At 29.7% G+C, this 13598-nt stretch overlaps 1 protein-coding gene across 1 annotated transcript in view; it reads right to left on the bottom strand.

Moving 5' to 3' along the window:
- LOC129962684 (mucin-5AC-like) overlaps positions 1-13022 on the bottom strand; it is a 62197-nt gene extending 49175 nt beyond the window's left edge. The window contains exon 1 of the mRNA XM_056076596.1: positions 12688-13022. The gene's annotated coding sequence lies outside the window, so the exon portion shown is untranslated. The remainder of the gene's footprint in view (positions 1-12687) is intronic.
- Between the last annotated feature and the right edge of the window lie 576 nt (positions 13023-13598).

Genomic DNA, 13598 nt, shown 5'->3' with positions numbered 1-13598 from the left:
CGGGAGATGTGACCACGGGTGTTAGAATGAAATGTGAAGAATCTTTCCGGCTAGCAACGTCGGAAGTGCCATCCCAAAAGCGAATGTCACATCCACAGCTGATAAGGGAGAACAGAAGTGTTCGCACTCAATCGCGCCGGTGCCAATGATAAAAGTCCATTTGTTGGTCCCGACACAACCATTGGTAACAGAGTGGTTTTGATAATACTATCTCGACAAATTACGAGTCGCTCCAGAAACTATCATAAAACAATGCCACACGCTCGACTCAGATTTATTTGTGGAAGTCAACTTTTCGTGCTATCTTATCACTGATTTTTAAAATTACTATTTTTAGATAAAATTTTATTTTCATTTTACATAGTGTGTGATCTGCTTAAATGCGAAAGGAATATTTTCATTAAAAATTGATCTAAACTGCAAAAAATAATATCAACATTGCGTTGCCACTTTTTATGTAGCAAACAACTATGTGAAAAAGATTAATAAATGCAATGGAAATGAAATTTAACGAAGGTCATTAATACATGAAATTTCAATCATTTAAATCTAGTCTTTCAGCCTAAGTATGAAATTATTCTTTGCTGATCATATATTCTCAGATACTCTGTATTTCTCTCTCCAAGTACAAACGATCGGTCTCTTAGTTAAATTTTAAATTTTTACTACGAAGTCTCCTAAAATATTAGTGATAAAATATTATTTTAAGTTAATTTTGATAAGGAGGTAAATTACTTTGAGATACTCAAAAAACGATACCATTTCATTTTTTCATGGCACACTTAGTTTCACTTCAAATTAGAGTTCATTTTTCATATTATCTTTTGATTTGTTTATATCATTCGTACATAAAATATTGTCTCGATATGCATTAAATAAATAAAACTATCCACCTTTAATGGCGAACTTATTTGCTTTCCTGACTGTTAAGTTATTGATATGAAATTGAAAAATATGTATTAAATGGAATCACACAACTACAAATTACTACACGTGTAAAATAAAAAAAATAAAAAAAAAATTTAAGATATATACTACGAAATAAAACTGGAAATGAAACACATCTTTTAGAATCATTGTTCAAAATAAAGTTTTATCTTAATTTAATTTTGAACTTTTCAACGGTTTTTTTAAGATACAGAAATAAAATTGATGTGACTGAAAAGCTAATTTTATTAAAAAAAATTATTAGAAGATATGAAAAAAATTCTTTTTCTTATGAAGAAAGAGAACATTTTCTGAATATAGAGCAAAAACGGGGAAAATAAAGTTGACAGTCACCTTTTTCTTCTTGAAGTGCATGCGTGCCAAAAAAAAAAAAAAAAAAAAAAAAAAAATCCTGTAGATTTGTACAAAAAAACATACAAACAAACATTAATCTTTATATAAATATGTACGTTCTTTAGCATAACGATAATAGAAAGTTTCTATTTTATTCCTCATTAAAATTTTGTTCGTACAAAAATTTAATAAATTATTGCATGATTATTGCAATTTCTTATTACAGTCAATGCAAAGGGAATCACAGTACAAAAAAAAAAAAAAAAAAAAAAAAAAAACCCTACCGTTAAATTTTCAAATATAAGGTATTCATAAAATATTGCAATTTTTAAACATCATTGGTAACATTCTCAAAGTGCAAACAGTTTTTGGTAAAAATTGTTTAAAGAAAAAATTCGGGAATCGTTTGGTAATGAAAAAAGCCTTATCGAAAACAAACATGATGATAATGAAAAATTATGGGGGGGCTTTAGAAATGAAAGGGAACATATTAGAAAAGAAAGAAAACAGACACCTATTCCCATCTATAACGCAGACATCCTAATTTTCACTAGATTTATCAACAACTTAACAAAGCAGAAAGCGAAAGAGAAAATTTTCAGAATCATTGATTGGTGTTTACTGTTTTCAAGCAAAATTTTCGATAAAACTGATAAATTTTCGACTTTTCATGAAGTTACAAATTGCGAAACTTTTCATTTAAACGATAAGCGAAAGCAGAACGAAGTCTTTTTCCTCCAAGAAATATAATTATAAATGATCATTTAGCTATTTTTGTCGCCCTTTCTTCTCTTTGCTCATTTATTTCCATTAAAAAAATATTTACTGATTAATTTTTTCACCCAGAAACTATAATAAAAGTTTAAGAATTCTCTGTATTCGTATTTCACATTGTGATGCTTCATATGTGAAACATCAGCCTATTATTTAACTGCTAAGCAAGGAATTAAGTTTTGTTCGACATATTCGGTTAACGGGTTAAAAGTCTCTGTAAAAATCATACTTTTTAGCACAAAAATAATTTTATTTTTCACTGTTACGTAAGTAAGAATAAAAATTATTGATCTTGATCAATAATTTTGTGTTTATTGAAATAAAGAAGCCATGCAACTGTGTTATTTCCCAACTACTGCGAAAAGTTTCTTTGATGTTTGGCGACATCTTTCAGGGAGTTAGAATAATAGCATAGAAGAACGTATGAAAAGAGTATGCTTCCAGAAAGTTGTGCGGCTTCCGCCACTAAGCTTCGTATAATACAAAAGAAGATATTGTTGTAGGCACCTACTTTCTTTTTTTTTTCCCCCTCGAACAAAAGTTAACTTTGAGGCTTGAAATGCATTCCGAAATTCAATGGTATTTCATTTAAAAATTAAGTCAACAACTTCAGGATTTTTTTTAACTTTACGACTTGCGCAATAAAAATTAATTATCTACTAAACTGCTACGAAAATAGGCAAAGAATACGCCTATCAAAGAATACTTATAAGGTTTCACAAATATGGTGAAGTCATAAAACATAATAAAAAGAAAAAAGTAAAATTTCTTGTGCATTGTTTCATATTATATATGTTGAAGAAAAACTGATTTTTCTTCAGCTCAGCTATCGAGAAATAATAATTTTTCATTAAGTTAAATTAATAATGTAAAAGAAATTTTGAAAATAATGTGGAAGAAGTTGTAGGGCTTCTGTCATTAAGTATCATTCATGCCTTTGTTTCCTTCCACTCAAATCACCTTTCATAGATGTGGAGTATACTGCATTTCATAATTAAAAACAGTTAGAACAAGAATAAAAGAATTTTTTAAAACTCTGTGTCTTGCTCAAATAAAATTTAATTATCTATCAAACCATTTCAAAAAATGGATACAGAATAGGGTTTTTTAAGGTTTCGAAATTATAAAGGAAGTCCTAAAATGTCACAAAATAAATAAAATAAAATTTCTTGTGTATGATATCATATCTGTTGAAGAAAAAATGATTTTTCTTTTGCCCAACTATCGTTTAAATTTTCATTAAGTTAAATTAATAATGTAAAAGAAATTTTGGAAAGAGTACGGGAAGAAAAGGTTTCCGTCATTTCCCTCGCACCCAAATCACTTTTGACAGACATGAAATATAATGTACTTCGTTTTTGCAAACAATGACACGATGGAAAAGTAAAAAACAACTTACGACTATTATTATTATTATCATTATGTGACTTCCACAAATAAAAATTAATTATTTATTAAGTTGTTACGAACAGAAACAGAATAGGAATTTTAAATTATCGAAAATATATAAAAAACAAAGTTATAAAACATTAAAGAATTAACAAAATATAATTCCTTGTCAGCACTGCATTATACCTTTTCAAGAGGTAAAAAAATGTTCATTTCGTAGAATAAAATATTTTAATATTGTAACAGCGCTAATTAAAATATAAAAAATATAACACAATATTAGTAGGAAAAGAGTGTTTTGAAAGGCAGCAACACACAACCTTCTTAGTCATTACATATCTCTACACACTTTTAAACTATAAAAAATTAAAACTATTTCCAATAGAAATTTATAAATTTAGATATATGAATTTCATGCATTTTTATATTGCCATTACTTTGATGAAAAAAGAAATTCGCATAGTTTTTCTAGTAGTCAACTTTGCTGCAAGATCAATATAAAATAGTTACAAATAATAATTAATGTAATTATAATAATTAATTGCATATCATATTAGATCCATTAAAATCCTGGCTATTCTGTTAATTTAGTTTTGCTGAGCTCATACTGAAACATATAGACTAGTTTATGAAGGATCTCATATTTTCCTATCGTCCGTCATCAGCTAAGGAAAATAACACTAAAGATTTCCCGGTTTTGCCGATATTTGAAAAGTAAAGAAACATAATCAAATAAATGAAATATAGAATAAATTATGCTTCTACTTTGCTAATCCTATAGATAATTTAAGATCGTTTTTTTACTTTTGCACTTTCTTTCCTTTTCGATAAAAAATATATTCATTACAGTAACAGAAGCACAATTGTTACAACAAAAAAAATTAAATTGCTAGTTCCACTTCATTTACAAATAAGACAATTGTTAATTCTACATCTAATCCTCTTTGGCGGAGTAATTATACAGAAAATAATAATTTTCAAGACGAAAATGCGCAGATTTTATTTTAAAACGAGAAAATGAAAAGAGTCTGGTTTCCTTTTTTCAAAATAGACGGATAATGCGACAGATAACAGTTGGTGCAAAAAAAAAAAAAAAAGTATCCTATAAGAATTTATAGTCTATCACTGGTTGAACGTGTCCAAGCTATATTTCATTTATATATAATGTATGTTAAAAGTATGACAACTAGAAAATCACAGCCGAGTTTTTTTTTTTTTAGAAAAAGCAACTAATTAAAAATTACTAGAATCGCTTCAGAATTCAACTAACTTCGTGTCTAATAAATTTTTAAAAAGAAAAGAAAAATGTACGATTAAATATCTTATCTTAGATCTTATCAAGAATAAAAAAAAAATTATTTCAAAAAGCGCTAGAATACATAAAATGATTAAAACTACAAGAATATCTAATTTCGTCAAAAACGTAGAAAATCCTTATTCTTTTAAGAACATATCTAAAACAGTCATCACAAAAAAATCTTCACGAACATGTCAAATTACGGAAATGTCAAATAAAAATAAATCTTTTTCTAAAAAGCAATTTTAAAAAGAACAATTTTAAGAAATCAAGATGAAATAATAATCGGAGAATTTTGTATAATAATCTGATAATGTAGAAACATTTTTAAATTATTTTCAAGTCAAGTTCAAGGAATTCTTAATACGTATATCGAAAAATAAAAACCTGCAAATCATTCTGGAGCATGGATTTCTTAAAGAATATGAAACGACTTTTAACAGTCAATTGTGGCGTCTGATTTCATGTTGCAATTAATTATGATTTTAATCGAAAAGAAAGGAACATTTAACCGAAAGGCGAATTGATAATTTTTTCGTATATACGAAGACTTGATTTGATTGGAGATAATGAGTTGAGATATTTTATTTACAACATAAGCAATCATTCGCAAGTGTGTGCTACAGCTTTCAGAATTTCTTAAAAAAGAAATTATAAAATTGTCCAAATTATAGAACTAGATTATTATTATTTTTTCTTTTTGGTAGAAGTGTATTTAAAATAAATGCCATTAAAGAAATGCTAAATAGTGCACTAAGAGAACCAGCGTACCAATGATATTGTTTACTATAGAGGTTAGAATTTTTCCAGTGGGTAATTTGTGCAATGTTCAGAAATATTGGTCCATGAAACATTAAATGTTCAGAAAACGGGTAATTGGTGCATGACACATTAAATATTCAGAAATACAGGTAATTGGTACATGAAACATTAAAACTGAATATCACAAACAATCAATATAATTGATTTTTTTTTTTTTTTTTTTTTTTTGGAATTTCCGAGCAACTGCACAAATATATGACTACAGATGTGGCATAATCGATGTACCGGATTTTAAAGTTCTCCGATTCTAAATATAAAGATTACACAGGCTCACAGATTCAAAATTAACTAACAATATTATAAAAATGATTAATAATCTCAAAAAACGTTATTTTTTCTATTTAGAAATAGTGACTAATTTAATTTTCCGTAAACTTTTTCCATTTATATATTCCTAAATATGCGATTGAAATATTTCAAATACAGAAATACTTCAGATAATAAATATGTCATGTATCTAAATACGCCACTGAAAGATTTCTAAAAATACAACATAGAGGACTTTTTCCTTATCCTGAACATCACCTCATCAACGTTTCCTGTCTGAAATGTAGAAAATAATTCATTTCTTTTCAGTTTCAACATTTCAGCTCGGGGAGTAACTCTCTGCATGTTCCCTTCCATTTCACCCGAAAAGACATTGCGAAAACTATGCGTGGTCAGCGCAGGACGTTCCGAGTTGAAAGATTTCACCTTGGCACGTCACCGCACTTGCTGACCACGCGAACTCACCGCCAAAGTGGAGCGTCGGAAGCGGTCGCGAACCTTGGGAGCCACTCTCTCTGTTTCTCTGGAGATCGGCAGCGCTGATATGCAAATAGCGACTCGGGATTCATTAAAGTCTGTCGCACGCAATAAAAGGCGCAGATGCCGAAAGGGAGGAAAACGAATGCCTCGGGGCCGCAAAAAGAAATCGCCAGTCGTCGCACAACCGTGACCCGAAATGCGACGGGGACACTCTCGGGGTTTTCCGCCTGGCCTCGATAGCTCCACTCGGAGTATTTCGGGATCGGTTTTTAAAGTGAAGCGAGACGCAAAGCACCTGCACGTCACTCCGAAAAATAGTTGGGTGTATAAATAGTGACGTGATTGGATGGTTGCGGTAGTAACCTACTTAAAACTGAAGCGAAATAGCTTTAAATTCGAAGTGTCGCGCGTTGTTTACCTAGCAGACAGGTCTGTAGCGGCACTGGTTCTAGGAGGATGAAAACATTTAGAAAAAGAATGTGAGTTTAATAAACAGGAGCTTGCAATTACAAGAAAAAAAATAACTATAACCTTTTGGTATGCGTTATCTAGTGGCTTGAAGAACAACAAAACATTTCCTAAGAATTTTTCTTTCTATTTTCAATTTCTTTTTCTAAATTAAGAGAGAATCTCTAAGAGAAAAAAAAATAATAAAAACACTACTCATTTGATACCTATTATCTAGTAATTTAAAGAACAACGAAAATGTCCTAATAATTTTTTCTCTCTATTTTTAATTTCTTTTTCTAAATCAAGAGAGAATCTCTCAGAAAAAAAATAATAACGCTATTGTTTGGATGTATATTATCTAGTGGTTTAAAGATCAACAAAAAATTTCCTTAAATTTTTTTCTCGCTATTTTTAATTTCCTTTTCTAAATTTAAACTGTTTAAAAATAATATTATAGAGCGAAATTAACCGTGAAACTTTATGCATTTCAAATTTCTTATCTTAATTCGGAGTTTCTAAAACCATGGATCCTCTCACCATGTTATGTCAGAAACACTAATTTTGGAGCAACGAATATACAAACAGCGATAGTTTCACTATTTTATTTGTTTTAACAATATTTAGAAAAACAATAGTAATTCTTAAAAAAAATTATTACAAGTGAAGCAATATTAAATTTTTAAAAAACACACAATACAAGTGAAGATAAATTTTCCTTACCTAGTATTTAACTCATTGATGGTATGGGCGCGTATTTTGTTTCAAAGCAAAATGGTACAGTAGAGAGAAAAATATAAAACTTGCAATTTCAATTTTAAATAAAGAAAAGCTAAAAGATTTAGTTCAGGACAATAAGATTAAAGATTGAAACTAAAACAAATTCATCGAAACGTAATTCTGAAACAGAAGTTTTCAGTCAAATTCATAAAATCTTCCATTGTCAAAAAAACAAAATATTGTTCAAAACATCATACAAGCAAAAGAAAATATCTCACATTCTTAGTGAATTTGTTCCATGCAATTTGCACATTACAACAAAGACAAAAACACAAAAAACGCCGAATACTACAATTATTAACAGCAAAATAAGTCCAATTCTTGAAAATATTAATTGATTCAAATAATTTTGAGAAATGAACAATGCTAAATTGAGAAGCCCATTGGCAGATTTTTCAATTTTTTTTTTTTAATTATTTTTAATGGAAAAATCAAAAACAAAACCAACGATGATAAAACATACGTTCTGAAAAAATTCTGGGAAAACTTCCGTTATCGAAAAGCACCTTTCTGGCAGATATCAAGTGCACGCTCCTTCAGGTGCACCCCCAAACCCCGCCGACCCTTTTGTTCGTGGCGGTTGCGAAATGTTGTGCGGCCGACCCATCTCATTCCCCGCAGCCACCTACCGCAGACACTGGGTGGGGCCGACGCACGTGAAGGGCATACTCAACAACCCCCGATTTCGCTTTTCGTCGTCTGCCTCCAATTGCTCAGTTTGCCGCACCAAATGATATCGAAATGGATTGGACGAATGGCACGTTTTTTTTTATTATTATTATTATTTTTTATTTAAGGGGTAAATGCGTATTAGTAACTTTTATTGAAACTTTTCACAGAAAATACGCTCTCTATGCGGATATCAAAAATCCACACTACTTATTTATCTTAAAAAATGGTTTATAAACCTGACAGTCAGCTTAAAAATTTTTTAATACCATCTTCAAGATTTACGGAACCGAAGCGCGAAAGTAGCCAGAAAATGAAAGTATAAAAATAAAATTAAAATGCAATCATTTATTTCATTTCTTGAACATAAAATTCAAATATAATTATTCAGTCTGTAATTTTTTTTCCATGTACCTAAAACTTTTTTTCTTCTTTAGAATTTTAAGCGTAAAATTTTAACTTTAAAAAATACTTTACTATCAATAATAATAATCAGTTAAAAAACAGAAATTTAATTCAAAATACTTTATCTCCTTTACTTTTACGTTTAAATTAAACCTGTTAAATAGAATTCTCAAAAACAGATGAAACACAATTTACTATCGTCTATAAATTTAAAAATAAAAAGACCTGCCAGTTTGCATTTAATAATCTCAGAACTCATAAAAATTTTCAATGTAGTATCTCTTAAAAATAAATTCAGATAGGAGAAAATGTTCGAATTAAATGAAATCTGATTTATATATAACTTGATGGGTTTTTAAAAATTAAAGCAAAAGAATTCATTGAAATGGTTTATTTTTACTGTTCAAATTGACGCTTATATCGCTTATAGCCGCGTATTTTGTACGTAACAGACACAGCAAACGATTTAAAATACTGTTTTTGATCAATTTATAGGCACAATTTTTGCTGAATAAGCTATGCTATTTTTTATTAATTGGCAGTGTAAAGATTTATGATGTTTCAACCATGAATGAAGGCAAAAACATTAAAAACTCACCAGTCATGAGATGGTATTGATAAGAACTCTTCTTAAATTGTCACGTCTCGAATTTTGTATAGCTTTTTCATTCGATTGATTTCGTAATAAAATATATTCAATGATTCCTCTCTAAGTCGTGACCCCTTTTTCAACCAAAATAATAATAATAAAGATTCTGCGTCTCCATTTTTGACAGAAAAATTTGATAGAATAGGGTAATTAATAGAGTAATAGATAGAATAGGGTAATTGAAAAATAAATAGGGTAATAAATTGTACATGGAGTAATAATATTTTTAAAAAATGCAGTAACAAGTAGTCACAGAATAATTTTATAATGATTGTTAACAAAACAGTACTCGTAACATTTTTCGATTTCAAATAAATGCTAAAGAATGTTATGGTAAGCGATTATCTGAAAGTTTTCACGACTCTTAGTGTCTTCGTGTTCTACCCAATAAGGATAAACGACTCTACTCTATTCTGTTCTAAAATAAAGAATAGAATTAGGACAATTACAAAGTTTTTGACATTTTCATTCGAGATGAAAAAATTTTGCTGTAGAAAATTGGAAAAAAAGTAGGAAAATGAAGCATGCATTAATGACACTTTTTAAAAAGTCTGTAAAAAGTACTTATTTAAGCAAATTATAACGAAATGTTTTTTTAAAGATATTAATAAATAGTTTTTTTTTAGTTCTAGTTTTTTAGTTTTAGTTAAATAGTTCCAGTGAAGGATTTCGCGCCTCCAATATTTTCCTATGCTATGACATCTGCGAATTGCACTCCAGTTTAAAATCTCAGTTGTTTGCTAAAACAAAAGTCTTACACAGACCTAGATAGCCAATTTCAATTCATTCAACACTTGTATAAATACGTTCCACTTATCAGTCCAAGCAATGCTATAATGGATAAATATTCTAAAAATAACAACACAAAAGGCACTCTTCTTTTCACGCTGGAAATACTTATTGCCTTTCTTTATCATTTTCCCCACTTCAGAATCGCTTGCTGGATCAACTAACAGGACAAACAGCGGTGCAGATAAACTTCAGAAGCATTGGTTGTTTCAACCCTTTATCAATTTCCAGGAGGGAGAGATGGTTCAACGGAAGGGTTCACCTCCAAAATGAGTGTCCTTGAAATTTATTCTACAGATGGCTTCACTTAGACTGAGGGTGTAAACTAGCACTCGATCATAATTTGCGTCTCTGACAAACAGGTGGTTCTACTTCAAGAGAAGAAAAACGAACCTTGTGCTTAAATGCACAAATAAGAACTCGATGTGTATGGAGATTTTCTCACGGGGACGTTTAACTTGTTTCGAAAATTCGAAGGAAACAGTAGTGTCGATAAGATTGAATGAACACAGAATTCTTAGAAGATAATATAACGATCCTTAGCTGCTACTTTGAAACAGAAAATTCTTTCAAATGGATTATATAACTTAAAAAGATACTTTTAAGACAAAACAAATAAAAAAAATTATAAAAGTTTTTTTAAAACCGAATATGAGCTAATTATTTGTTCGTTTATTTGTTTTTCGAATACATTTATCATATCACTAGAAATGTAAAATTTAGAATGTACTGAAACAGAAAAATCTCGTAAACGTTTTCCAGCTACGGGATTTTAATAAAGTAAAAGACATTACTTAAAAAAAAAAAATACAATGAAAAAAAGTCAAGACTTTTTACTAGAAATCGTGGGTCTAAATTAATAAATTAACGAGAGAGGTAGAAAGGAATAAAGGGAAATAGCCGAATTTAGTTTGTTAACTATTAGAAATATCATTATGTTTGTTCATGTTAATGCTAATAAATATTATTCTTAAAAGAATTATTCAGAATGCAAAAAATTTCCGAATTACCTAAAATATATTTATATATATAAGTACGAATGCGAAAAGAAATAGACTTATTCAGTTTCCAGCAATTCGTAATAAACTAGAAGCGAAATATTCTTTTATTCTTACAATTATAAATAGGAACAACCGTTCTAGGTTCGGAGCATTTTGTATTTCAGCTCTAGTAAAAAAAAAAAAAAGTAACAATTATTTTCCTGTAAAGCATGTAAAGAAGTCTTTCAGAAAAGCTATATATTTAGTCGCATGTAATGCAGAATTAGATTTTCCACTCCTAAAATAAAAATTACAGTGATATATTCGAATCAACGTACAGCTTTAAAAAAAAATTCCCTTAAGAAACTTATCCTGTATTTGGATTTAGACTAAAACAAATTGCAAAAATAATACAATTGTATTAAATAAAATTGAAGGATTTCAGAAACCCCAAAACCATCCCAACCAGAAGTTATAAGTGTTTATAATTATGTTAAACTTAAACACAAATTTACAAAGATTATAAAAAAATAACCACAAAAAAAATTCGGTTAGAAGCTAAACTTTCTTTCGATTATGTTCCACAATATTCCATCATAAAAATTCAGCGTCAGAAACTTTAAATATTAAATTTATAACTACAGCTAGAACAATTTATTTTACAAAGCAAACGCAAAATTTTAAATAAAGATAGAAAACCATCCCAATCAAACACGATTAAAGATGGCAATGACGATAAACGCAAACGATCTGTAAAGAATTCCAATTTTCACTAGTGATTATTATCGTCTGCTATATTATTTCACTTAATAAAACACTATCAGGTGATATCGACGACAGAACACGGAAAGAAATTTGACGCCTAAAAGTCATAATGGTAAATTCTATTAATCCAAATTATTTCCGTCACAAAATCATAATTACAAAATAAAATAAATTTCTTTCATTAGATTTCGATTATAAATTTCAGTTATTGCAAATGAAAAAAAAAAAAATTATTATTGGCGATGAATATATTCTGAATGAAATAAAAACACGATTTTTTTTAACAGACTCACGTAATTTGGTCTAAAATTGTTCCATTTTAAAATTCATTTCTGATGTTACGTATTTTTCTTTTTTCCATTACAATTTTTAACAGGAAAATGAATAAGAACGAATAAAGAATAAGAATTGAAATAATAAAGAAAAAGAGATTTTTAGATATAAAATAGCAAAGTTAGTGAATTCTAAAGTAAAAAAATTATATCTAGATAAAATTGCTTATATACACGTGATTAAAATTATGGTTATTAACATATTGAATTTTTAATACATTCTGGAAAATTGTATCAAGATTAAAGACGTTTCAAAGACAAATTATTTTGGATTTAAAAGAAGAAAACTCTTACACTAAATAAATTATTCATATTGGATTAATTATTAATAAATATAAAATCTATAATAAGGAAAAAGAATTCAAAATAAAAAGAAGTGCGATATGAAAGCATTCTCTTTGTTTAACAGAATAGAGAATACGAGAAAAGAATGCGAAATAATTTTCCCACGTCCATAAAAATTACGGGAAAACATACACGTAATAAATTTTATGCATAAAAAAAACAATTCATTTAAGAATGAATTAATTAATTAATTATCATAAAAAGATTAACACTTACCAGTCGTTGATGGAAGAAACTTCCATACCATTCACAGATCAACGGAATTATAAATAATATTTTAAAAAAAGAAGTCCAACGCGCAAACAAATCGAACGAATTTCGTGGAAACAATTCCTATTATTCCAAAAGTCCGGGACAGGAAAATGTCAACTTTAATACAATGGCAAAGATCGGGAGAGAGCGAACGAAAAAACACTTGTCGGAAAAGACGCAGCTTTCCCGCGGTCCAAACTCCGCGGAGTTCTATCGTCGGAAGTTCCGCAGACAACACGCCCGACACGTCATCGACTAATCGCTCGCGTAGCTCTTTGCCGACTGTAACGCTAGGGTTACCGCGCATCGACATTATTCCGCTCGGCTTTGCTCTCGTTCGCCCCATCGCCAAAAACGGAGTATCTGGCGAGGAAAACTGAGCGCCAAAAATCCAATTGCTGCCCGCGAGTTGCGAAATAACCGTTCCACCATGGATAATGACGTCGTCGTCGGCGCGGTTGCGGTTCACTTTATCTTCTTTTTTTTATTATTATTATTATTTCTCTTACTTTTCGGTTCTGTTCGCTGGCAATTTTCGCATCACGTGCGGTCGGCTTCGCGTGCGATGAATGCGGGTGAAAGCGTCGGGTTTCCGACCGATTTTACGCCTACGTAGAGCTTGAGTTGGTTTAAAGGGCTTCTCTGTTTTCTTTGTCTGAGCACCTGGTCCATATGGTCATGGTTGCGACGGACTTCGTCGATTCGTTCAGAAATGTCTGCCTAAGTACAGAACATAGCAGGAAATCTCGAAATTTATATGCTAATTATTCTTTACTCGAAAGCGGGATTTGGCGCAGATTGAGTAATTCGGTTTTATCAGATACATCAGTGTGGTGAATAAAATAATTTCACACCTCTCAGTTTGTGAAAAATAG

This window comes from Argiope bruennichi, chromosome 1, assembly GCF_947563725.1.
Source record: "Argiope bruennichi chromosome 1, qqArgBrue1.1, whole genome shotgun sequence".
Lineage (NCBI taxonomy): Eukaryota > Metazoa > Arthropoda > Arachnida > Araneae > Araneidae > Argiope > Argiope bruennichi.
Note: the sequence above shows the minus strand (reverse complement) of the source record. Positions and strands in the feature narration are given on the sequence as shown.